Raw genomic sequence first — 25,298 nt, forward strand, 5'->3', positions numbered from 1 at the left:
GGCATGGTGAGCAAATAAACAATGGATTTAGGCCCAGATCTCTGTACTGGGGTGAATGTTTGACACTGTTCTGCATTCTGTCCATCAATTGTTCTTTTTGCATTTGTCACCCCGAGTAGGATGGGTATGCCCAGATGTGGGTCCCATGCTCTCCATGCCACTGGAATCAAGCTATCCTGGCTGATGAGGACTGAAAGCCCGAAACCGGTCCTAGGATGCTTGTTTTCAATCCAGGGAGGACCTGGCCTGGCAGTTCGGGCTGGACTGTTCCCATTGGACGCAGGGTCAAGACTGATTTGCATATGGCTGGGTCCAAACTGGAATGGAATGGTGAGCAAAAAAACATGGACTTAGGCCCAGGTCTCTGTACTGGGGTGAATGTATGACATTGTTCTGCATTCTGTCCATCAATTGTTCTTTTTGCAAGCCTTTGAGCCCAACAGACTGAAAATAACATCCCAAGTCTTCACCTCCTGAATAGTGTTGACAATTATTAGGTAAGAAGGTGACACACATTTATATTACCTTTGAACGCCTGAAAAGCACCTCATATTTTGTTGTTACAATTTTACTGTAATGTGATGATCTTTTGGACTCTACAGACAGAGGTCTTTTTCTGCTATGAGTTTGTACTGGTTTGCGGAGACTCGTTTCGTGCCCATGTGGTACCCTTATTCAACAAATACTTCAGTTCCCTCCATGACTGACATATTGGTACATCTTCATCTTTGGATGTTTCACAATTATTCCAGACATGCTATGATTGAATGAGGATCCGTTTGTCCTGATAAGATCTTTGTACACTTTGCCTAGGGTCAAAACGTCAACATTTCCAATAGAACACACAATGACTTATTCCTGATTTTACTTTCATTTTTATCCATCTGTATCATCTTTTTTTTGCGCTTTCTATTTGTGTATTTATTCACGCACAACGTGGACTACTCCATCAGTGCTGTCTACTACTCAGTTACTACACTTACATTTGAAATACTGATGTGTTTTGGAATATAATGAACAACTCTTCATTTATATACACTATCGCTGTTTGTTGATTTGTTTGCAAAGTTGAATTTAGTTACACTTTATCTAATTCCTTTTTTAATGCCTTAGTCCTTTCCAATACCACAGATGTCTACACTTAGCATAGGAACTACACAAAAATAGTCTTGTTTTTAAAAAAAATTCTCGAAAAAATTGTTGTTATTATTTATTTTATGTGCCTAGGTTTTCATTGCCCAGGGCCCACGTTACTAAAAAGGGTGCACTTTCCCTGTTTGCGCCATGGCATACCTTTAATTAGGTGCACCAGGTGCAAACAGGGAAAGTGCCTCCCATAATGAAGAATGTGCTCCCCCCAGGGCAGCTGCACACTTGCTCTGCCCCCAGGGCAGCAATTTCAAGGGAAATGCTTAAAACCTGGTCCTTGTTTCTCAAAAGGGATTAGAGATCCCTTGCAGGTGGGTGCTGTGAGTGAATGCACCCGCCTGCAGGGGAATGTCTGGGGGGTCCATGGGACCCCCTTTTATCTCTTGAGATCCCTCAGGAGGTGCACCTTTAGTACACCACCTTTTTGTGGTGAACTTTTAGTGCCCATCCTTAGGGCATGTTTGCCTCTGTGCCCACCTGAGTAATACAGATGGGCACAGAGGAAAAGTGATTACCTCATTGCATGGGGCCACACCCCAATGCAAATGAGGGAACGCCCTCTCTAAATAGCACTGCCGCTACATGTGTTCCAGCGTTATCTGTATTACAGAAGGGGCATCACAAGCGTCTGCGGCCCCTTCTATAATACAAACATGCCCGGGGTTGCACTCAAAGTGGGCACAAACTAAGCACTTTCTGTAATACAGCCCCTGGTGTCCTTGTTGTGATGAATCCATTCAAAGCACAAAAACAGCAAATATGTTAATGACACAGTTGGAGGCAATGTTAAGCCTAAACATACAGTAAAGCCCAGGGACAAACTGAGTGAAAGAAAGATTTTTTTGAATAGTTCACAACTTAAGAGAGTGACTGATTTAATCAACCTGGGAGTGGAATATGTGAGGATGATATCAGAGGAGGACAATAAAAAGTAAACAATGTGCCAAAATTAATTGCTTACTTCTTCAGATCAGTGACACCAAGGTGTTGCAGGGCAAGCTAGGTGTATTTGTTTTATATGGCAGTGATGTTCGGGGTTGGGACAAATCTTCAGATCTAAAGCATGCTTAAAGATATGCTTTGGATAACAGCTTTGGCAATCCAACTCCTACCTTCCAGTTTTTTGGAAATGAACAGCTCACTTGTTCATTGATGGTCAGAGGAGCTCTGAAAGCAGGAGTAAAACAGGATCACAACATTGGCAACAATTTAACAGGCAGATCCGGAGAACAATCAAGGTGCAGGAGCTCGGAAACATCTCTGAAAAGACAGAATGGAAATTTAAAATCCTTTGACTACTGAAACGCACCAAAGTAGGAAATTACTTCTGCAGGGGCCATAACATAAATTCTTTTTAAAATAGGATGCAACAGATACAAGAAAATGTAGGAACAGAAAATGAAACTATAGTTCGCATTATTGATATGCCAGTGCATCCATGTGCTCATCAGCGAGAGACAGTCAGTTCCTTTTAGATCCTTAGATCTAGTGGTAAGTCAGCTCAACTGCTCATTGGCGTTTGTTGATATGGGATCTGTAAGAAATTGGGTTATTAGTTGAGGGGGATAAGTACCAACTTAAATATTGATCACAATCCTAGGCACGGTAAACCACTAAAGTCACTAAATAAACCTCAGCTCGGCTCCGGTAGCCATGGCACAGAGCAGACAGGCTTAACTTAGATGCAATGTGGAAAGTATTTATGTAGTACTGAAACAGTAATAAAGTTAAAATGCAAAACAATAACAAATTTACAATGGTTTATAATTATTTAGTAAAAAATGAAAAAAATAAAATTACAAAATTACAAAATGTGGAACTGGCGATATGAAGTTTTAAAGTTTTAAGTAGAACTAGTGCCACAATGCACAAACTGCCAATAATAGACAATGGGTGCAGTAGACTGGGACCGAGGCCCAATTTGACACTACAACCTATGGAGCTTTAGTCAGATATACTAACCAGATTCACCTCAGCCAAGGACTTTTCCTTCTGATTTTAGTACTTATATCCCAATCCACCACAGGAGTACAATTATAAAGTCCACCGGGACCTCAGGGAGGCACTTAGAGACTCACAGGGTGGCAAGCAGAGGCCCACAAGAGGGTCCAGTCAAGGCCCAGTTGCCACTCATTAGCTAGGCAGTTGTAGAAAAAGCCTTCTTGTAACTTGTTGTGCTCCTGAAGGTCAGTCTTATGACCGTTGGAATCCACTTCTTTTTCCTTGGTATAAAAGGTAGAGCAACTCTAGTCTTCTGTGCTCTTCCCAGGTTTCAGACTGCAGGTACAGTCCTCTTCTGATCTTCCATCGGCCCAGGAGTGTTCTCAAGCGAGTATCTGGAGATGCCACACTTATGCCTGGCACAAGCTAGTGGGTGGGAATGACATCTGGGAACACTATAACCAATAGGTTAAAGGTTCCCTGGGTTAACCCTTCCCACTTTGGGCATTTTCAGAAAAGCTAAAGCCTTCTGTCACACCAAACTTGGGCTCTGAGAGCTGGGGGGTGTGAGGAGTGTACTAAGGTAATCCTATATTTAAAACTAAAATCCAATTTAAGGCAGGTCCTGTACCTACAACAATCTCATTTACATGGGTTTGGTAGAACAAAAGCTGAGTTTTTAGCAACCAGGCAGGAAAAGCACTCCAAGTGTTCGATGTAAACCTAGCAGACATGTCAAACAGGCTTTGACACTGTAATGCAAAAAGGAGGCTCCTATGAGTGCAGCCTGCCTGGCTGGGGGACAGAAAAAGGGCCCTGCCCAAGTGTCAGCTAAAAATAGTCTGTGACGGAGAGGCCTCTATGAAGTTCGCCCCAAGTTTCATTTGAAAAACCACAGCAAACCTGTCAAGCAGGATATGACTTTCATGCACAATTTGCCTTATCGAAAAGGATGCTCACAGCCCCACGCTACATTTTCTGTCAGTTTCAGAGGGGTCTTCTGTGCCTACTCAGGTCAGCCATTTTGCTGCTAGGAAGCATTTCACTCTAATTCACACCTATTCAAATGCTATTTACTGACTGACAACAGTGGCAGAACAAATGCAACTGGGCCTCCAGAGGCTTTAGGCAGCGAAAAAAGGTAACTTTATAAGAGGACCTTTTCCAAAATATTTTGTAAAAGTCTGACTTCACCATTGAATCAGATATTCGGGGATCAAGCACAGAAGAGGTTAGAAGATGCTCATTTAAACTTTAAACTCAAGCTTGATGAGAAGTGTAGGAAAAAGTGGCAGGCCATTTACATAAATCTTTTTGAGTATGGGGAGAGATCAGGAGTACTCCTGACCTGGAAAGCGAGATCAGAGAGGTCCAGAAATAATATCAAGGAGCTAACGATTAATTCACAGGGGGACATCTTTAAAAAGGCAGGGGAAATGCAGGAACATTCGGTTTCCCTGTCTTGGCACTATACACAGAGGAGGTCTGTCTGGATCTGGATAGTCTCAGGGGATGGCTGAGAGACGGGGAGCTCCTGGGGCTCACAGAAATAGGGTGGGAGTCCAGCAAGCATAGATCACAAAGGCTGAAATCTGGGAGCACTTGAATTGTGCTAAGAACGGGAAGGCGTTGGGACAGATGCTATCGCCTCACAGCTTTATAAAGAAACTGAAGGAGGTGGTAGTACTTATTTGGGGGAAATTGTTCAACCCCATTTATTTGGAGAATGCTCAGATTGCATAGTCATGGAGGGAATCCACACTAGCGCTGATATTGAAACCCGCTAAAGATCATCAGAAGGCGAATTCATATCGGCCAATTTACCTCTTAATTGACAATTATGAGATCTTTTCAAGCATCCTAGCCGTAGGAGGGCCAAGTTAGTCCCTCAATTAATCCACCTTGACCAGAAGGGGTTTGACCCGAAGTGCCATATCTGTGAGCTTACTCGGCAACTAATCTGTTGTATCAATCTGGCCATTGCTTGTTTGATCTCACTGGCCGTCGCTATAATAGATGGTGCCAAGGTCTTTGACTGGGTTTGCTTGGTGTACCTATTGGAGGTCTTAGCAGTGCTAGGTTTCAGCCCATGTTTCATTTTGACTCTCCTGAGATTATATGCAAACTCGTCAGCTCAAATTCTATTTAACTGAGCTCTAATGGAAAATGTCAGGATTACTCGGGGCACGAGGCTGGGGTGCCCTCTCTCTCCCCTCCTGTTTGATATTTATATCGAATCGTTTGCTCAGTTACTCAGAAGGGATCATCAGGTAATCCCCCTTCTCCTCACAGCAATTTAGGAACAAGATAGCGCTTTATGCTGACAACCTTATGATCTCAGCGCGGCCTTTGACACGGTTAGCCATAACACTCTGCTATATCGCATGTCCCAGGTTGGGATTGAAGACAAAGCCTTGTCTTGGTTCAAATCTTTCCTCCAAGACAGATCCTTCTGTGTGTTTGAAGACGACGCTGTCTCTGCCAGCAGACCTTTGAAATGTGGAGTCCCTCAGGGATCATCTCTAAGCCCTGCACTTTTTAACTTGTACATGAGGCCACTGGCTGACGTCGTCCGTCCGTATGGGATTAAGATCATTTCCTACGCGGACGATACGCAGCTGGTGGTCTCCATGACTCAGGAAGCCACTCCATCGGCTCCAGGCGGGCTTAGAGAGTGCGTTGAAGAAGTGAAAACCTGGATGTCCCTTTCTTCGTTAAAACTGAATGGGGACAAAACGGAGCTGATGATCCTGGGCTCCCCAGACCCCAGCATTCCACCCTCTTTATGGCCACCCAGTCTGGGCCCCCCACCTACTCCCAAAAACAGCATTAAAAGCCTTGGAGTGTGGCTGGACAGATCCCTGTCCTTTAATACGCAGTCCACAAAACTTTCAGCCACCTGCTTTGGCATCATGAAAATGCTGAAAAGAATCCTCCCCCTCCTTCCCTGGGATGCCAAACAAACTGCCATACAAGGCTTAATTCAATCGCGACTCGACTTCAACAACATACATTATCTTGGTGCCCCCGAATCCACCTTCAGAAGGCTCCAGATAGTTCAAAACTGCGCAGCACGCATTCTATTAGACCTTCCCCGCAGACAGTCAGTGAGAACAGGCCTGACTACCCTCCACTGGCTACCGGTGCGACAGAGGGTCCTGTTTAAAGCCATGTGCATTGCGCACCAGGCCTTCTGGAACACTGGCCCTAAAATTACCCAAGACTTAATTACCCATTATGTGCCCAACAGAAGCCTCCGCTCCAGTCAAATATTTCTTGCAAAAACCCCCAAAATAAAAAGATCCAGATCCGGAGGCAGGACCTTCTCTTTCAACGGTGCTAGAGCCTGGAACGCCCTCCCACTGCACCTTAGAGCTAATTCTAACCTCTCAACCTTCCGCAGACAACTAAAGACCCATTTATTTCACTCAATCTAGCTAATCTCATTCCTAATTCTCCTTCTAAGCCTGCTGTAGGTATTCGGTTTTCCTAGCGCTTGGACGCCTCCGGGCAGCAATTCGCGCTATACAAATGTACATCCTATCCTATCCTATCCTATTTGACTCTGTTCAGACAATCCATAGGGTAGAAAGGTTGGCGGAGGTGTTTGGGGCATTGTCAGGATACTCCATGAACACAACTAAGTCAGAGATTATGTGTTGGAACATTGCCAACTGGAAAAGGGAGGTGACTGAGGTTAAATATTTAGGCATCTCTATAGTTAATTCACTGGAGGCAGTCCCAGCTCATAATTTAGGGAGGGTGGCAAAGGATATCGATCTGCTTCTAACTAGGTAGAGAAACTTGCCATTGACGATCTATGGCTGGGTGAACCTGATTAAAATAACGATCCTTCTTAAACTGATGTATTTCTTTAACAGTATATCACTCACATTTTCTAACAAAGACTTAGTAAAAATACAGGGGGAAATAACAAGCTTAATTTGGGGTAGTGGTGGAGCCAGGCTTTCCAGGAATAAATTGAGAAGGAGGTTGAAAAAAGGGGGACTAAGGCCACCAGACCTAAATCTTTAACGTATGGCTTTTCAATTAGGCTCATGTAGGCTACTTCTAAGGACACCGGATAGCTCAACTGGGGGTTGGGATTTTATCAGAAACTACCTTGGGACGGGGAGCCATGGTTTTCTAATACACATTTGGGTTCAAAACTTTTTTAAGACGTCTGAAGGTTTTAACAGCTTCACTCAGCCATTGGTACACAGTCAGGAAGATTCTGGGTATCAGCTACTTCTCAGATTCTTCCCTGGTTTAGGACTCCCTGGACACTCCAGAGAATATGTTGGATGGGTTGAGTCACGCCTTAAGAAAGGCCTGGATAACAAGCTGGAGGGATCTCTTTACAGTGCAAGGGCTGTTACCTTGGGAAGTATTTAAGGCAAAGACGGGGGGTTCCCTATCTAGATTGATATACCAGCAGCTTTCCTTCTGATATGCAAGTGCTAACCAGGAGATTGGCAGTGTTTGGGAAGTTGAATCACTCCTGCAAGATGTGCGGCCTATTAGCAAGGAGGTATCCATATGGTATTGAAGGCTCTTGGATGCTGAGGATGAAATTCTGGGGGCACCGTATGTTGTCTGGGAGGGGATGAACCCAGAGCCTGCGTTCTCACATTTGTGGTGAATATCCTTGGAAATGCTGTACTCCATGGTTAAACCAGCCAATTTAAAAAGTAATCACGTTTTTACCATCCATAGAATATATTTAACCCTCCTCCCAAAGGATAGCAAGATTTGTATGGCCCACGATCCCAAGATGCAAATGATGCAGCCATTCTGAAGCAAACTACAAGCATTTGTGTGCCACCAGTCCTTCAATTAGCGGGTATTAGAGCACTGTGAGTAACATAATAGCTGCAATTCTGGGAGTCAAAATCAAGCTGAGTTCTGTGTTGGTGTTGTTAGGAGTAAATACTGTGTCACTCAGCCTTTTGGGGGAGGCCTCAAAGGTGCCTGATTTTTTATCTAGTGCTTATTGCCAAGATATGTAAATGTTGTTGAGATCTGTCACTTCGTTGCCTGCAGGACTGGCTTACAGCTTTGCATTGGACTTGCAGGTTGGACCTGGGATGCATCTCTGGTAGGGCGGATGCTTTATGAGCCAATATTTTAAGGTGGAGTACTATGTCAGAACCGGGAAGCTGAGCAGTCCTATGATTTTACCTAAGTACCAAAGAGTTATGTGTTTTTTAGCCCAGTTTGTTGTGGCTGTGCCACTGCTAGTCCATGAGGTTAGAGGTCAGCTCTCTTGCCCCACCTGAGATTGCAGAAACGTTGGTGATATAAAGAATTAGATATTCAATAAATACTAAAAATAGTTGTTTAATTATTGCATTCCAGTGATTTCCTATGAAACAGTCAGCCTTGATACAGTAACAATAGAGTTTGGGGCATTTTCACTGGAGGGACATGTGTAATATTAACCTTCTAAATGTCTTACTTTTAAATACCATGCATTCAGCCATAGAGGTGACTTATAAATATTTAAAATGAAGGTTTAGGACTGTCAAATGGGGTTATCTCAACAGGTTAAATTTGCAGTTTTAAACTGCACAGTCAAGCTGCAGAGGCAAGCCTGCAGACAGATTTACTCTGTCACTGTAATGGATGGTGCAGTGCACTGCTGACATTTAACTGTCAGGCCCTGGACACACTCTTTGTACCATATACTAGCAACTTGTAAGTAAGTTGAATATGCCAGTTAGGGGTATGGCATCACAAGCACATTACTTCTGGCCAGAATTGGTAATGTATAAAAAGTCCAACAGCCAGCAAAGCCAGTAAGTAAAATATCTGGGGGTACACCATGCAAAAGATAGTCATGTCCAACAAGATCTTATTTAAATTGACCTACTTCTTGTGACCGTGGTTCCACATTCTTTCTCAAAGGTGGATTGAGCTCCAGTTTCTCTCTCTAAATTGCTGTTCCTGATACTTTCATTTGTTAGCATGTTTCATTCCTGCCAACATTCCCCAACCACTGTCACACTCCAATAATGACAGGCACCCGGATTCCTGGTGTAGTGTCTTTAATTCTTCTAGATGTTCATGTGGACCAGGTGCATTTTGGCTTTAACACACGCCTCGACTGCAGACGAGTGCCACCTTGGACATCAAGGGGCATAATTACCAGCATTTCACGCAATGCCGAGCAGCAGGGGAAGCGGCTGCGCTGCATTCTGAAAGAGGAGAAATGTGCCATATCTAATAAGATATGCAATTCTTCTCTTTCATAGTGCAGGCAGACTTCTGCTGCCTAGCACCAATGCAGGCACCCCTGTGCCACGAAGCAAATGTGCATCAATTGGGGTGAGAATAGTTTTTGTGCAGTAAGGAATATCTTCTGCACTAAAACTATTTTTAAAGGCTTATTCCTCTTTCTCTGTGTGCTACACAATGCAGCACACATGGAAAGAGGAAGTGACAAGGAGAAATAAAGATATTGCTCCTTGTTAGGCACACGATTGTGGTGTAAACCCATGCTTACTGACTTTGCTAAATATAGGTTTGCATCAAAATCGATGGTCGGATGCTCCACTCATGTAACTCTTCACCAGCGCAAGGTATCACAAGCCAGCACATAGCTATTCTATGTTTATTTTAAATTGGGATTTTTGCACATCACAGTATATATATATATATATATATATATATATATATATATATATTCCAATCGAATGCGCTCTGCAAATGAAGATACCCACACAACGATAGTTTTCTCCTTTTATTGCAGGGCAGCAGCAATGGACATGGTATCTCCTTCGAGCAGTGTCCACCAGTTGCCTACGCGTTTCAGAAAGAGGTTTCCTTAATCATGGCTTGACGTTTTGTGACGGGTTTGGAAGGCAGCTTTGATATTCACAGGTGTTGTGAGGTGATCGTTGGTACCGCCCCATTGGGCGTGTCGGCTGCAAAGCATGTTGGTTAATGTAGTCCCAAATAGTATTCATTCCATAGTGGGTGCCACTTTCCAATCCCCTCATGTTGTATTCCCCATCGGGTTGCTCTCTGGGTGAGCCCAGGCCTGCTGCTTGCTTTGCGCTGGTCCCGCAAGGCACGTTGTTCCTTCAGTTGTGTCTCGGCTGAAACACATGGACCCTCCTCGCAGCGGTGGGGTAATCTTCGTGACCCGACACGCCCAATGGGGCGGTACCAACGATCACCTCACAACACCTGTGAATATCAAAGCTGCCTTCCAAACCCGTCACAAAACGCCAAGCCATGATTAAGGAAACCTCTTTCTGAAACGCGTAGGCAACTGGTGGACACTGCTCGAAGGAGATACCATGTCCGTTGCTGCTGCCCTGCAATAAAAGGAGAAAACTATCGTTGTGTGGGTATCTTCATTTGCAGAGCGCATTCGATTGGAATATTTAGTGGCCGGCTCGGGTCACGAAGATTACCCCACCGCTGCGAGGCGGGTCCATGTGTTTCAGCCGAGACACAACTGAAGGAACAACGTGCCTTGCAGGACCAGCGCAAAGCAAGCAGCAGGCCTGGGCTCACCCAGAGAGCAACCCGATGGGGAATACAACATGAGGGGATTGGAAAGTGGCACCCACTATGGAATGAATACTATTTGGGACTACATTAACCAACATGCTTTGCAGCCGACACGCCCAATGGGGCGGTACCAACGATCACCTCACAACACCTGTGAATATCAAAGCTGCCTTCCAAACCCGTCACAAAACGCCAAGCCATGATTAAGGAAACCTCTTTCTGAAACGCGTAGGCAACTGGTGGACACTGCTCGAAGGAGATACCATGTCCGTTGCTGCTGCCCTGCAATAAAAGGAGAAAACTATCGTTGTGTGGGTATCTTCATTTGCAGAGCGCATTCGATTGGAATATATATATATATATATATATATATATATATATATGTATTCACTGAAAAAACCATAGGTTTCAGGCACGTTATAGTTAGGAATTAGCATTTAAAAAACCTTAGAAATTCACTGAAGAAACCATAGGTTTCAGGGGCGTTATATTTAGCTGGACTTTTCACTCGTACAAAACCATTGAAATTCCCTTGTTATAGTTAGTTCAGCTAACTATAACTCGCGCGCCCGCAATACACTGCTGATGACGTCACATATTACATCACTCATGACATGGTCAGTGACATCATTCATGACATCACTGATGACATCTCAAATGACATCACTGATGACATCATCCAGTGAATGTGAGTTTTTCTGAAAATTACATATGTTTTATATATGTATATCTCAAGGTCGATGGAAGAATAAATGGGTATATAAGTGTCTAAATGGATGATTTGTTTTTGAAAAATTGATTGTATAACTGACTGAGTAGGTGTATCTTAGTGAATACATGGCTTAGTGAGTAATGTTTAAATATGTAAATATCTGTATCAGTCTCTCACTTTGTGTATAAGTGGCTGCATGGGTTGGTGAGTAGCTACATGAGTGTCTATATAAGTTATAAGTTGGTTTTTTGAGTATCAGTATGAGTGTCTGAGTGTCTGTATGGTTCGGTGGGGGGTATTACGTAGTGCATAGGTGCATGAATGAGTGACTCACTGTTTGTATGTGTTGAAGGCTGTATGGGTGGATGAGTGTGTGCATGGGTGTGTTTGTGAGTGAATGACTGTCTCAATAGTGTCTTTATGAGTAACTACATATGTTTTAAACTAGTATATGTGACTATTGGTGTATATAAGTGAGTATATGTGAGAGTGAGAAATTGAAAAAGTTCCTGTATGAATAAGTATGTGTTTCTATAAGTGATTGTTTAAAAGACTAAGTATGTGTAAGTTTCTGTAGAAGTAAGTGTGGTGGGGTGTGTATAACTGTATATGCAAGTAAATGGATGTTTGATTCTTTATTAGCATGAGTGACTATGTGTGTGAGTAACTCTATGGATGAGTGGCGTTGTGTAACAGGATGTATAGGTGTATGAGTACATATGATGAGTGAGTACATGTATGAGTGACTGTATAGGACTGTTGGTGAATGAGTGGATGTGTATGTGGATCTTAGAATTACTGAATAGGTTGTTGTAACTGATATTGGTAGGTCCATTGTTTTGAAAATTTTAGTTTCTATTTTTGAATGTGTGTATCAAAGGTTATATTAGGGGGAGAGGAGGTCTGCCACTCTATCACAAGGATGATGTCATCAGTGATGTCATTTGAGATTTCATCAGTGATGTCATGAGTAATGTCACTGACCATGTCATGAGTGATGTAATATGTGACGTCATCAGCAGCAGTGCATTGCGGGTGCGCGAGTTATAGTTAGCTGAACTAACTATAACAGGGGAATTTCAATGGTTTTGTATGAGTGAAAAGTCCAGCTAACTATAACGCCCCTGAAACCTATGTTTTTTTTCAGTGAATTTCTAAGGTTTTTTAAATGCTAATTCCTAACTATAACGTGCCTGAAACCTAACTATAACGGGGGAATTTCAATGGTTTTGTACGATTGAAAAGTCCAGCTAACTATAACGCCCCTGAAACCTATGGTTTTTTCAGTGAATTTCTAAGGTTTTTTAAATGCTAATTCCTAACTATAACGTGCCTGAAACCTATGGTTTTTTCAGTGAATTTCAAAGGTTTTTGTAAATGCTAATTTCTAACTATGCCTACAGAGATAGGACATGTGAAAAAGAAGGAAAAACGCACAGAAAGAAAAAAAAGAAATGCAGAAAGAAGCAACATAAGTCCTCAAAGACAAAGAAAAGTGCAGGAAGAAGGATAACGTGCAGAAAGAACAAACAGAAGAGCAGAAAGAAGCCTTGTTGCAAAATCATCCTGTACCATCAACTTTTTCAAACAGGTACTGGTGGTAACTGAGTCTGACTAACCAGTCCTAGAGCCAGTGCTATGTTAAAAGACACTCAGAATACAGTGAAAACACCTACATACATTAGGGAACACTATGCGTTGGGGTCCCCCTGTGATCAGCATGACCTCCTCTGTAAGCCCCTAGTATATAATAGGGCAGAGGATTAAAGCTACCTCTTAAAACGCGCCACAAGGCGTGTTTGCACACGTCACCTCAGGCCCCGTCCCCTCACTTCCCCACTGTGTAAACACGCCCTGTGGCCGTTTTAAGTTGGGAGATTAAGTCCCCTTGAATCCCTGAGGGTCCCTAGGGTCCAACTAGACCACTAGGTACCTCCAGTAAGCGCCACAGAGCTGCATTGCAGAGAGATGTAAAAAGGGGCACGGCCTAGACCACCTCTCTGCAACGCAGCGCAGTGACGCTTACTGGAAGCACCTGGTGGGCTAGTTGAGCCCCAGGGTCCCTCAGGATTGAAGGGGAATTATTTCCCCAACTTAAAACGCGCCACAGGGCTTGTTTGCACACGTTAACTCAGGCCCCGTCCCCTCCCTTCATCACTGTGTAAACACGCCCTGTGGTCGTTTTTAGTTGAGAGATTAAGTTCATTTGAATCCTGAGGGTCCCTAGGGTCCAACTAGCCCACTAGGTACCTCCAGTAAGTGCCACAGAGCTGTGTTGCAGAGAGGTGTAAAAAGTGGCACGGCCTAGACCACCTCTCTGCAACGCAGCGCAGTGGCGCTTACTGGAAGCACCTGGTGGGCTAGTTGGCCCCCAGGGTCCCTCAGGATTGAAAGGGAATTATTTCCCCAACTTAAAACGCGCCACAGGGCGTGTTTGCACATGTTACCTCAGACCCCATCTCCTCCCTTCACTACTGTGTAAACGCGCCCTGTGGCTGTTCTAAGTTGAGAGATTAAGTCCCCTTGAATCCTAAGGGTCACAAGGGTCAAACTAGCCCACTAGGTACCTTCAGTAAGCGCCACAGAGCTGCGTTGCATAGAGGTGTAAAAGGGGCGTGGCCTCAGAACACCTGTCTGCAACGCAGCTCCCTGGCGCATACTGGAGATACCTGTTGGGCTAGTTGGCCCTCAGGGACCCTCAGTATTGAAGGGGAATTAATTCCCCAACTTACAACTGGCCAGGGGGCGCGTGTGCAGAGTGCTGCAAGGAGGGGGCGTGGCCTCTGGCGTGATGCCGGTCTTTTATTTATTTTATTTTTTTAAGAAGGAGGGCTGTGTGGCCCCCTTTCTTTTTCTAATTTACTGGCCCCATCCCCCAGGGCCTGCACCCTAATTTTTTTTGTTGAAAAAAATTAATTTGGCCCTCCCAAGGCCTTAATCGGCCCCGGGGACCCCAACCCCCGGGTCATGGCCTTTTTAAAAAAAAAATCTTTAGGAGGGGGCTGCGTTGCCCCCCTCCTCAGGCCACTTATGGACCCGGGGACCCCATCCCCCGGGGTCGGCCTTTGTTTTTAATATTTTTAAAAAATATATATTTATAGAAACACCTAGGACATGCTGGACAAACCGTACGTACCTATCACCATGACGATTTGTGTGATATTCATTAAAAGGTGACTATGCATAGAACGAATCCACATGGAATGTATTTACGCCGCTAGTGAAGCTCTGACATGTCTGACGCCCTACCGTGACTAATCCCGGCGCCCCCGCCGGTGGGTACTCTCCAAGTAGACACCCTTGTCGTTTATTTATACAAACATGGGTAGCTATTAACGGGCACATTTAATATACACGCACACCAAGCCATTCAAAGGGGATTCGACAAAAGTTCAACCAAACTATGCAAGAAACCCCCCTCACGGTTAATAAAATACACATCCACCGCTGGATGTGTAATACTTTTTATTTTACTCTCTGGAAAGGAGACAAACCTCACTTGAGAGTCACAGCGTGCTCCTGGCTGAGCCCAATGCCGTGTTACACCCACCAGTGCCCGCCGAGTGCCTCACACCTCTGTGTTGTATTCCACCAGCTATTGCGGATGCTATGACACTCTCTAGCCCATGTGCACTGTAACACCACCCCGTGAATATGTCATGCCACACTTGCCTTCGCACGGGTTATATTGCCCCATCTAACGTGCCTTCCTCGATGCCTATGTTATAACGCACAGCGCTATGCCATACATATTACAATCTGGGATCCATATCTTTGTCACAGTGCATATGCAACGTTACACTCCCCAGCACATATTTTATATTACAACTTTAGAGACTAGTTAGGTTACACAACACTGCCCTGTGCATATTACACTCCAAGGCGCATATCGCATAGCACGCGCTAGTGCCTGTGCTATCTCGCGCTTTCCAATGAATCTGTCATTGCGCACAATGTATTGCATATTATATTTCACGCCTGGTTCATCTTATATCACACTTTTTGGTGCATAGTTTATACCATATACTATATCTAGTTTTTATTTTCAATCGTGCTCTCAGGACTATGTTCTATATAACACTGTGTCCACCTACCCTTTTCACGGGCATTACATTTTGCGATGGGGGGGTGGAGGGTCAGGGGGGGTTTCTGCCAAGTGAGCCCGGAGTCACAGTCACAAACGTCCTCTTCTTCCTGAATAAAAGTGAGATTATGCTGCATACTTGTTCATATTTTAAGTAGTTAGCACAGACACACATTTTAAAAACAATAAAGTTCCTAATACCCACCTTCTCTGAACAGTTAGCTTGCTGCCCCATCCACCTCCTCCCTATCCTCTGTTGTCTGAATCCATGGACTAGCCTCCTCCCTCCTGCCATGCATGGTCTGATGTGCTGTCACTGCCCTCCATTTAGCATGATGTACCAGTCCACTCCTCCTGCCCTCCATTGCCCAATTCTATGGCCCATCATTGACCTCCTGCTTAGCCTCTGTGCTTAGCTTGCTTCCCCTATTCTCCTTCACCCTGCCCTTCAATGTCTTTGTGCATGCCCCTGCTCCATCCTTTTTGCCCACCATGTTCCATGGACCTGCCACTCCTATCTACTCTGAGTGTTCTGTTGAGCTGCCACTCCCCTCCCACCTGCATAGCATTGTCAGATGACTGTAACCTGTCCCTGTCACCTCCACCCTGCCTGTCCACATGCCATGCCCCTATCCCCTTCCTCCTGTCCTCCATGGTCCATTTTACTGCCACACCCTTCTGCCCTCCCTGGTCTGTTGTGCTGCAACTGCTCCTCCTGCCTGCCCCGCGCGGTCTGTTGTGAGGCCCCTTCCCCTGAACTCTCTTGTCTGTGCCCAGGTTCTGACCCTCCCTTCTATCCTCCATGGTCCTTTGTGCATGCCCCTGCACCCTCCTTCTTGCCCATCTTAGCCATTGTGCTGCCACTAACCCTCCTGCTTGCCATGCATGGTTTTCTGTGCTGCCATGGCCCCTCCCACCTTCCCTCCATGGTCTGTGTGTATGCCATCATAGTCTCATTGTTGCTCTCCATGGTGTGTCTTGTTTCTAGTGCCCATCCTGCCTGACCTCCATGGTCATCTTGCTGCTCATGTCCTGCCCCCTTGCCCCCAGCCCTCTGTTTCCATGTGCAGACCCCTCTTCCCTCCCTCCTGGCTTGTCTGTTCCATTGTAATGCCGCTGATCCATCCCTCCTGCCCTTTATGGTCTGTTATGCTGCAGCTTTCTCTCCTGTCTGTCCATTATGGTCAGCTAGCTACCATTGCCTGTTTCCCCTCTGTTCTCTGTTGTCCATGTGCATGGTCCTGTCCCCTCCCTATTGCTTTCTATGGGTTGTTGTGCTGTACTCCCATCCCGCATGCACTGTGTGGTGTATTGTGCTGCAGCAAACCCTGATGCCTGCCCTGTAGGGTCAGTTTGGTGCACCTCTCCATGTCCCTCCTGTCCTCTGTTATCCAAGTCCATGTCCCTACCCCAATTCCTCCTGCCTACCATGATCCAATGTACCATACTTGCGAACATTTTGAACTTGGTAAGAGGGAGATTTTGAAAAAAAACTGGGGTATTGATTTTCCCCTTTGAGTTACATTGAAAAAGAGGAGATTGTAGACAGGAGACAGATCAAATAAAGCCCATTTGAGCTTAAAAACATTGGACGTTTTCTGGCTGAAACGGGTCTGTTGGCATGTATGGTTGTACTACCACTGCCTCTTCCTTCTGCCCACAATGGTCTAGATCTGAGACGTTCTGAGCGTCATTGGAGACGTAATTATTGCCCCGCTCTTCGGGCTCAATATAAACGTCTCCTATATGAATATAAGCGAGCCGTCCTCCTGGCCAAAACCAAGTATTTTTCTGAGAAAGTGGCCCTTTCTGCTAACAAATCCAAGGAGATCTTCTCTCTGGTTAATGATCTGGCGTTCTCGGACCGCACCAATTCCAGTCTCATCCCCTCTCAGGACCTCTGCTCTTCTTTCAATGACTTTTTCATTGAGAAGATCGCCAAGATCAAATCTAATATTCCCTCGCTTCCCCTTCCTTCTTCTATTCCTTCTCTGTCGGTACCCTCTTCTTTTTTCGATTCTTTTCCCCCTATTTCTTTAGACTCATTTCTCACCTTGCTTATTAAGATTAAGTCTGGCTCTCCGGCCGACTGTGCCCCTGCCCACATTTTGAGAGCATTATTTACTAACTGTCCTTCTCCCCCTCTTTCCTTCCTTAATGCTTCTCTTGCCCTGGGCTCAGTCCCTTCAGCTTTTAAATCTGCTATTGTTCTGCCTATTCTTAAAAAGCCTGGTCTAGATCCTTCACTCCCCTCTAACTTTAGGCCCATTTCTCTTCTTCCCTATCTCGGCAAGATTTTAGAAAGTCATGTCACTTCTTGCCTATCTGCTTATATTGAGGAGAACCATCTCCTGGCCTCCCATCAAGCAGGTTTCCGCCGAGGCCACTCTACAGAGTCAGTGGTCCTTGCGGTCCTAGATGAGTTGAAATCAAAGGCTGATTCCTCTCTCCCTCAAGCCTTGGTCCTCCTTGATCTGTCCGCTGCGTTTGACACGGTTGATCATCTCATCCTTCTTGACCGTGTCAGCGCAGCGGGCATTCGGGTTTCTGACCTTTCTTGGCTTGCCTCCTTTCTTTCAGGACATTCTCAGGCAGTTCATTTGTCCGGCTTTTCTGCCCCCACCCGTTTGGTCTCTTGTGGGGTCCCCCAAGGTTCCTCTCTTTCCCCTCTGCTCTTTAACCTTTACATCTACCCCCTTATTACTGCTCTTCTCGACCTGGGGGTCTACGTGTATAATTACGCAGATGACCTCCAGCTTGTCTTTGACCTTTCTTCCTCATCTTTGTCTCTTTCGAAATTTCACTCTACTTTGGTCTTTATTTCTGAATGGATGAGCTCTAACCATCTTAAACTCAACCCGGACAAGACCGAGTTGGTCTTGACGGGCGGCTCATCCAGCTCTTGGTCTTCTGCCTTTTGGCCCCCCACCTTTGGTTCCTTTCCCACTCCTGTTTCCTCAGTCAGAACTCTGGGTATCCAGGTCAGTCATGATCTTTCCATGCACGCTCAAATCAGCTCTGTTGTTTCTTCTTGTTTTTCATCTCTTCGGCTTATCCGAAAGATTTCCCGTTTCTTTTCTTCAGACGCACTTAAAATCATTATCATGGCCTTGATCACCTCTCGTCTCGACTACGGGAACAGCTTGTACGTGGGCATTCCAGCTTATGAAACACGTCGCTTGCAAGCTATTCAGAACCAGGCCGCCCGTCTCATTTTCCACCTCTCTAAAACTCATCACATTACCCCAGTGCTCAAGTCTCTTCATTGGCTTCCTGTTTTTCAGCGGTCTCTTTTCAAATTGGGTTGTCTTGTTTTTTTGGCTCTTGCCCGTTCTGCTCCGGCTTTCATCTGCTCTCTTATTTCCTCTCACGCTCCTGCTCGCACTCTTCGCTCTTCTACTTTGGCCCTTCTTAATGTCCCTCGTTTCCGTAAATCCAGAACGGGAGGCACACGTTTTTCTGTTCTGGCCCCCCGTTTCTGGAATAGCCTACCCCTCTCTATGCGATCCATTCCTATCTACTCTCATTTTCGCAAAGCGCTGAAACCTTTTCTGTTCTCTCAGGCGTATTCTTGCTAAATTCCTCGGGCTGCCTTTTGTGACTGTCGGTCTTAGCTCTCAGCGCCAGGAAGCCGCTTGGCCACAGTGCGCTTTATCAAATACTTTTTTCATTCATTCATTCATTATATTGCCACAGCCTCTCTTGCCAGTCCTGTATTATTGGTTTGTTGCCCCTGCCCCCCTTTCCACTGCCCTCCATAGTCTGTTGTGCTGCCACTGCCCTTCCTGTCTGCCCAGTGTGCTCAAATTGTTGCCTCTGCACTCTCCTACCTGCCTTCAATTTTCAGAATCCGTGCCCCTGGCCTCTACCTCTCAACAGTAACCCAATGAACAACTAGATTGCTAACACTCTATATTTATTACAAAAGTGTGGAACGCCTGACGTCATCTTGATGTAATCAAAACTGTAATACCTAGAGTATTTCCTTTAGAAATTACAAATATGAGAGGGTCTTATTTGCATCAAAATTATGGTTAGTGCTCTAAAAAACGAAAATAAGGACATATTTTCTGAGTTTTCAAATAGCGAGAAATTACTTTTAAATTATGTGTTACCTTTATGTTTTTTTATCCAGTTGACCACTTGATTAAATGTTGCAATTTGGGGAGAGGATGTGGTGTTACTTCCAGAACTGCAGACTTTGCAACTGGGGAACCAGGTTGGAGTTTCTGCTTCAGCTCGACATTCTGTGATTCTGGTCAAATCACTTAGTCTCCCCATGTCTACAACCAAAATGAATTTGTTCTTGTGTGATGTAACCAATGCTCATGTAAAGCACTCCAATACCTGACAAGTCTGCACTATATAACGCTGCAAAAACACAAAATAATAAGTGTTTTGCACACTTCTGTCATTGGGCTACATGTGGGCTACATCTGGGTGATATTTGGGCTGCATTTGGGCTCTTTTGTCTCTGGTGGCCATCTTGGGAGATTTATTTGTTATGAAGTTTCCTAATTTCCTCATTTACTGCAGTCTCCTCAGTGGGAATACTTTCAGTTTTTTATTTTGGTTCCATCAAGAACGCATTCAGATGTGTCACACATTTGCCATAAATTCTGAATGTTAGCACTCTAGTTGCTCATTAGATCACTGTAGTAAAACTACTGCTCTTATGGGAAGTCTGCTGCTGGTATTCAAAGTGCATGTTTCAGTCTGCATGTCAGAATTTGTTTATGAAATAGGAGAGGATTTGAGAAGTCAAAATGTGCCCTAATTTTTCTTTCTGCAGAACTAATCATACTTTCTATGGCAAAATGAACCCCCTCATTTCGTTCCTTTGTAAATTAAATGTTTTAAGTGTTACCACTTTATTCCAATCAAGATGGCTTCAGGTGTGCCATACTTTTGTCATAAGTAAGACTGTTAGCGCTCTAGTTGTTCGTTAGAACACTCTCGGACATTCTGTCATTGGGCTATACTTGGGCTAAATCTGGGTGATATTTGGGCTACATTTGGGCTCTTTTGTCTCTGGTGGCCATCTTGGGAGATTTATTTGTTAAGAAGTTTCCTAATTTCCTCATTTACTGCAGTCTCCTCAGTAGGAAATACTTTCAGTTTTTTACTTTGGTTCCATCAAGAAGGCATTCAGATGTGTCACACATTTGCCATAAATTCTGAATGTTAGCACTCTAGTTGCTCATTAGATCACCTTAGTAAAGCTACTGCTTACCAGGGAAGTCTGCTGCTGGTAGTCAAAGTGCATGTTTCAGTCTGCATGTCAGACTTTTTTTATGAAATAGAAGATGATTTGAGAAGTCAAAATGTGCCCTAATTTTTCTTTCTGCAGCACTAATCATAATTTCTATGGCAAAATGAACCCCCTCATTTTGTTCCTTTTTAAATTAAATGTTTTAAGAGTTACCACTTTATTCCAACCAAGATGGCTTCAGGTGTGCCATACGTTTGTCATAAGTAGGACTGTTAGCACTCTAGTTGTTCTTTAGAACACTCTGGGAAGCTGCAGTAGAACACAGAGGAATCAACTGACAGTCTCTGCCCTTGTTGGATGTACATGTTTTACTGAGAATGCCAGACTTCATTCTCACATGACTGAGAAAGATAATGTGAATTTACAGAAAATATGCTCTCAGTTTAGCTTATAGATCACCTTCCAAACCTCTGTGGGAAAAGCATGAGAAAATAGTTTTCTCTCAAACATGATTCATGATATCTGTCAGATCAAGGATACGATCTCCCCAGGAGCAGATGAACAAGTCCTCAAATCCCTCTCACCAAAGCCAGTGACAGGTGAAGAACAACTGCCTCTGTATTTAGTCAAGGGGGAAAGGGGAAGTGGAAGACAAACAAAAGAGAGACTGCCTCTGGACCTTGGTTCTTCTTCAGCCTTTTTCTTTCTTGTGAAGGAACCTGTAAACACAAGCACACTTATTAACTCTTTCCTGCCTCTAGTACTGGCTGATAAGGATTTCTTTATTTAACCTATCTATTACCTATGAGACCAGAGATCTTTGCCTCCCTCTATATTTGTTTGACTATTGTTTTATTTGATCAGTCTTTGGATTGTCGCTCAGTTTTTGTTTATTGCTTCGGCGCTGACATTCAGTACATGAAGTTGCCAAAAACTCAGTCTATCGATAATTCTCACAGTTCTGGTAATATCAGCTGCCTTATCTCCTGAACTCAAAATGCTCGATAATTCAGCTGAACAAGAATGCCTCCGTTGCCTTGCTATTCTCTAAATTCTGCTTGCAGATCCATAAATGAAGAAATGAGTACTCTTACTTGGAAATGGAGAAGTGTTCTCTTCACTGAACAACTTCTCCGCAGTGACTGCATCCGTTGTCTCACCCACAGGATTTCCACTGAAAGTTTCTAGTCAAGAAGGTTTTTACTGTCTGAGAAGCCACTGCAAGAATCAAAAACACGTCAGAAAATCTCCTCACAAAATACTTGGAAGTATCAAGAATACTTCCCTAAGAATGTGGTATTGGGCCCCCACTGATTGACTTTCTCAAAAAAAAGACTCCAGAATAAACGGACGCTCTGTGGAAAAAGCGACCGTTTTCGTGACAGAAAACAGTTGAAGTGCGCCGCGCAAACCTTGCGCATGCGCATTAAGTCTTGAGACGAGTCTCGTGTCTATAACAACTAGACCGAGAACCCTTCCAGGAAGTGTACTACTGAGTCTATTGGAGAGTGGAAGTAACTCTCAATCCACATAGAATGGATCTCAAAGACATCTTCCAAGTTGGGGTTAATCTTCGCCAACGCGGGTACTTCGAAAGGCACCGTCTTTTAACACCTTCTGCATTGTAATTTAGACTAGTCGGTGGTGTCGTGACAGTACCCCCCATCAAAAAGCGTCCCTTCAATCTTGGCTTGGTTGGATGTTTTTGGTGATAGTCTTGAATGAGCTTTGGAGCGTGGACGTTAGAGTGCGGCTCCCAGGATCTCTCTTCTGGACCGAAACCCTTCCAACTGATCAAATAATACAATTTACCTCTTCTATAGGTTGAATCTAGAATCTTATGTACCTCAAACTCTTCCACTGAATCTCTCACTGTAGGTTTTGGGGGAGAACGGAATCTTAGATTTGGGGGACTTTTCTTTAGCAATGAAACATGGAACACTGGGTGTATTTTGAGGTAGGATGGCAACTGAATCTTAACCGCCACTGGATTTATCATCTTGTTAACCCTAAACGGGCCTATGAATCTTGGTTGGAACTTACGATTTTCTTTTAGTTTTAGATTTTTGGTGGACAACCAAATCTTGTCTCCTGGTTTAAAAACTGGATTCCCTCTTCTTTTCTTGTCTGCCTGCAATTTATATGAACCTTTGGCCTTTTCAATATTCTCTCCTGCCTGAATTAATGACCTTTGGACCTTATCTATAAAATCTTCCACTGCTGGTACTGATCCCTCATCTTTTTCAAGAATTACACTTGGGTGCCTGCCATAATTTAAATAAAAGGGAGTGTAATCTGTCGAAGAATGTTTAGCATTGTTATAGGCAAACTCAGCTGACCACACTAAATCTGCCCACCCAACTTTCTGATCCATCAAATATAACCTGAGGTACTGTTCTAACTCTTGATTGACTCTTTCAGTTTGACCATCTGTTTCGGGATGGAAACTGGTGGAATAGCGAGCATCAATGCCTAGCTTCTTAGTAAAGGCCTTCCAAAAGTGGGAAACAAATTGTGAACCTCGGTCAGAAATTAGAACTTTGGGAATCCCATGCAATCTTACTATATGTTGAGTGAACAATTGTGCCAATTGAGGTGCCCTAGGAATCTCTTTCAAAGGGACAAAATGTGCCATCTTAGTAAATGTGTCCACCATAACCAAAATTGTGTTAAAACCCTGACTAGGAGGGAGATCTACAATCAGATCCATCGATACCGTATGCCAAGGATGAGGTGGGGTTGGCATCGGCATCAAAAGCCCATGAGGAGCTCTTCGATCAGGTTTTCCCTGCAAACATCTCTCGCAGGTGGAAACATACTGCCGTATTTGTGGTTTCATCCTAGGCCACCAAAAATTTCTTTCTGCCAATTCTAAAGTCTTTTGAACTCCTTTATGACCAGCAAGTGGATCATCATGACATTGTTTCAACGCTCTCTCTTGCAGCCTCTTAGTCGGAAGATAGAGACAATTTTTTACATATGGAAGTCCATCCCTGATTTCTCTCTCCGATTCCACCTTTGCCCAACGAGTCATTTCTTCATAAGGCATTGCCTTTCGAATTTCATTAGAAAAGTCTGTATTGAGTGTAGCGACGATGATTTTCTCTTCCGGAATTATATTCTGTTTCTTTTGATCAATTTCTGAATGATCAGAATGTATTCTAGAGAGAGCATCTGCTTTTACATTACTTGTACCTGGTCTGAAGGTAATTACAAAATTATAGTCTGCAAAAAATAGCGACCAACGTAGTTGTCTGGCTGTTAGTGTCCGGGCTGACTTGAGGAATTGGAGATTGCGATGATCAGAGTACACGGTGACCTTATGCACAGCCCCTAACAAATAATGTCTCCATTCCAAAAAGGCACTCTTGACCGCCAACAATTCTTTGTCTGCAATCGAATAATTGCATTCCGGAGGAGTTAACTTTCGGGAGTAGTAGGCCACTGGATGCAATTGGCCAGTATCCTTGTGACGCTGTGACAGAATTTCTCCAATGGCTACATCCGAGGCGTCAGCTTCAACATAGAATGGTTCTTCAGTTCTTGGATGCAACAGGATGGGGGCTTGAGTAAAAGATTTCTTCAGAAATTGAAAAGCTTCTTCGGCTTCATCATCCCAGACGAATTTTACTCCTTTCCTTAACAGTCGCGTGATGGGGCTGACCTTGTGAGAAAAATTTGAAATGAATCTCCTGTAAAAATTTGAAAAACCAATGAAACTTTGGATCTCTTTCACACACTTGGGAGATGGCCAGTCTTGTACTGCCTTCACCTTGGTCTTATCCATGCTTACTCCATCTGGGGATAACACAAACCCAAGAAATTCCACTTTTTCCACATGAAAGGCACACTTCTCCAATTTCACATATAGATGATTTTCAAGCAATCTAGTTAAAATCAACCTAACATGTGAGACATGCTCTTCCATAGTGTCAGAGAAAATCAAAATGTCGTCAATATAAACGACGGCGATTCTATCTAAGAACTCTCTGAGGACGTCATTCACAAAGTGTTGAAACGCCGCTGGAGCGTTGCATAACCCGTATGGCATCACCAAGTATTCAAATAGACCATGACGGGTTCGAAAGGCTGTTTTCCACTCGTCTCCAGAAGCAATGCGAATCAGATGGTAAGCTCCGCGTAAATCCAATTTAGTGTAGACCTTAGCGTTCTTCACTTGATCCAGCAAGACTGAAATTAGCGGGAGCGGGTATCGATTCTTAATCGTCACTTGATTCAGGGCTCTATAGTCAATGCAAGTTCGAAGATCTCCATCTTTCTTCGGAATGAAAAATAAGGGAGAAGAGACTGGCGATTTTGAAGGACGTATAAACCCCATTTCCAGATGTTTATCCAAATAGTCTTTGAGATATTGATTTTCAGTTTCCGTTAATGCATATATTCTACTGCAAGGCAAAACTGCTCCTGGTTCGATGTCAATCTTGCAGTCGTAGGGACGATGGGGGGGAAGTCTCTCCGCCTCTCTTATATCAAACACAGATGACAAGTCCTTGTATTCTTCAGGAATTTCTTTGGTTTCTAAAGAACAAATTAAAGCAGGATGACCCGCTAACTTCCGGGCTGGAGACTCTTCAAATAACTTGGGCTGTTCTCCAAAACAATTTTCCTTGCAAAAGGTGGAATTCATGGTGATTGTTCTCTTCTCCCAGTCAATGTGT

The sequence above is a fragment of the Triturus cristatus genome, chromosome 10 (assembly GCF_964204655.1).
Source record: "Triturus cristatus chromosome 10, aTriCri1.1, whole genome shotgun sequence".
NCBI classification, from domain to species: Eukaryota; Metazoa; Chordata; class Amphibia; order Caudata; family Salamandridae; genus Triturus; species Triturus cristatus.